The sequence below is a fragment of the Carcharodon carcharias genome (genome assembly GCF_017639515.1).
Source record: "Carcharodon carcharias isolate sCarCar2 chromosome 37 unlocalized genomic scaffold, sCarCar2.pri SUPER_37_unloc_1, whole genome shotgun sequence".
Taxonomy (NCBI): Eukaryota; Metazoa; Chordata; class Chondrichthyes; order Lamniformes; family Lamnidae; genus Carcharodon; species Carcharodon carcharias.
The window spans coordinates 5248718-5251001 of NW_024470758.1; the positions used below are offsets into that span (position 1 = coordinate 5248718).

Genomic DNA, 2284 nt, shown 5'->3' on the forward strand with positions numbered 1-2284 from the left:
GGACAATGGCAGCTGAAATCACCCCCCTTTTATACAGACCAAAAATGTTCCTACACTGTTTCACTTTTGTTCAAGTTGTTTATAGTCAAATGAAGAAAAAATAAACTGTTGGAGGGAATTTCCTTCATTTATGGAAACACCAACAACCGCCAGTTGTCAATCACTCAGCCCCATCAGACCCACACACACTGACGGGAGCTTCCTGCATCCAGCACTGGCCCTGCCGCACTCACCAGCTGCTCACCCAGACCCCACTCTCATAAACACTGGACATGGCTACCCAACCCAGACTCGTCACCTCCACACTGACAGATACAACACGGTCACACTCTGCTTCAGTGAGATGAATGTAGCGAGCGGTTTCTTTTGAAGAAATTGTGGCTGATTGAGGCACTTTGAAATTCCTGATTATTTGTAATGAATCCGTCACAAACCCCTTGGGATTCTCATGGAGTAATACCTAGCATCCCTCTTTGTGAACGGATATTTAAGATAAATGATAATCTCTTTCGGTGAAGCAGGTTGTGAGGAGAATTCCTTGAAACGTTTACGTGCTGTCACGTTAACAACATGTAAACAATTGACACCTTTATTCACGAATGAAGTTAAACCAAATATCCGCCCCGATGTTAGCCCAGAATATTCAGCATTTTAAACGGAGTGGGAAACAGTTTAAACACACATCTTCACTGAGTTCTCGGAAAACAGGATTTAGCAACTGATTGTTGCAGCGTTCATGCAGTCACCTGTTTTTATCTCTTCCTCTTATGAAGTTTGAATCCTCTCGCTGACCCGGTGATTTTTTTTTTCTTGTTCTGTTGTCTTGTTCTTCCAAAATCTCGATGTCAGTGTTCTGAGCCTTCAACTATTAAGTAGAAAAGTGCCCATCTCTTCTTGTAGAAACACACAAGGCAGTTTCTCAGTGTGAGTGGCCAATTTCCACAAATCTCTCCTTTAGTCAAAGAAACAAAACTCTCCTTGCGTTGAAAGAGTAGAAGATAATCTATTGCACAAGGATGGACAATTTGAACCGGCAATTCGGAAGTACTCACCCGAACCAAGCCATATTTTGCACAGGTCAGCTTAAAAACTTTGAAATTGGAATAAGGCTCTGCTGGGATTTGAACCCAGGATCTCCTGTTTATTAGACAGGCGCTTTAACCAACTAAGCCACAAAGCCAAGATTAATTCATGAATACTTTAATCACAGATCCAAACTTCAGGAGTTCCCGGAAAACAGGATTTGTCATTGTTTTTTCCAGCGTTCATACAGCCACCTGCTTTAATCTCTCTTATTCTCCGGGATGATGTTTGAATTCTGTCACTCACCCAGTGATTTTTTCACTTGGTCTTCCAAAATCTCGATGTCAGTGTTCAATTGTGAAATAGAATTGCGCCCATCTCTTCCGGTATCAAAAGTCTCTCAGTGTGAGTGGCCTCTTCCCCCAAATTTCTTCCTCAGTCGCAGAAATGAAACTCTGTTCTTGTGTTAAAATCTTTGCAGCTGTTCAATGATACAGGGAAAGACTATTTTAAACTACAATTCTAGAACAAAGATAGATTTCGCCCTGTTATGATGGAAGTGCGTAATCGCACAGATCAGTTTCAATGAAATAAGGCGCTGCTGGGATGATGAACCCAGGAGCTCCTCTCCACAAGGCAAGTGCTTTATCAGCTAAACCAGTGAGACTAATGATGCTCAGTTGAGCACATGGAAATACTGGAAATAATTCGCAGATCTGGCAGTATCTGTGAAACAAGGAATAGTTTACATTTCAGACAGCGACCTTTCACCAGAACGACCTGAAACGTGAATCTGTTTCTCTCTCCACAAATGCTGTCAGATCTGCTGAATATTTCCAGCGTTTTCTGTCTTTGTTTCAGATTTCCAGCATCCGCAGTATTTTGCTTTTGGACCAAAGGACAATGAGTTGCCTTTCCTGCACTGAGGGTTATTGCAGGTCTCTCTGGCTGTGATTATGGTTGATTATCCATCTCTGGGCTCTTTATCATTCCATGAGTTTGCCATAATTTGAGAGTGAGCACCAGACAAAAAGATGTATCTAGATGATTTCCCTGTAAACTTCTCAAATCTCTGCCTTTTCCCGACTTATAACAAATTCACAAATGAGGGAATCACACACATCACTCCGTGAAACTCCTCTGCCAAACAGTGAGCGGTTTATCGTGAGGTGGTTCCATTTACTGTATTCAAGCACACACCTGGTATCAAAGTAGCCGTGTTCGGGACGTGACTCACACACACAGTTTTATGCTTGGATGT

General features: G+C 42.2%; 1 non-coding gene across 1 annotated transcript; it reads right to left on the bottom strand.

The window, feature by feature from the left end:
* Positions 1 to 1106: 1106 nt before the first annotated feature.
* trnai-aau lies at positions 1107 to 1180 on the bottom strand. The gene has a single exon. It is a non-coding gene; the product is annotated as a tRNA-Ile (tRNA).
* Between the last annotated feature and the right edge of the window lie 1104 nt (positions 1181 to 2284).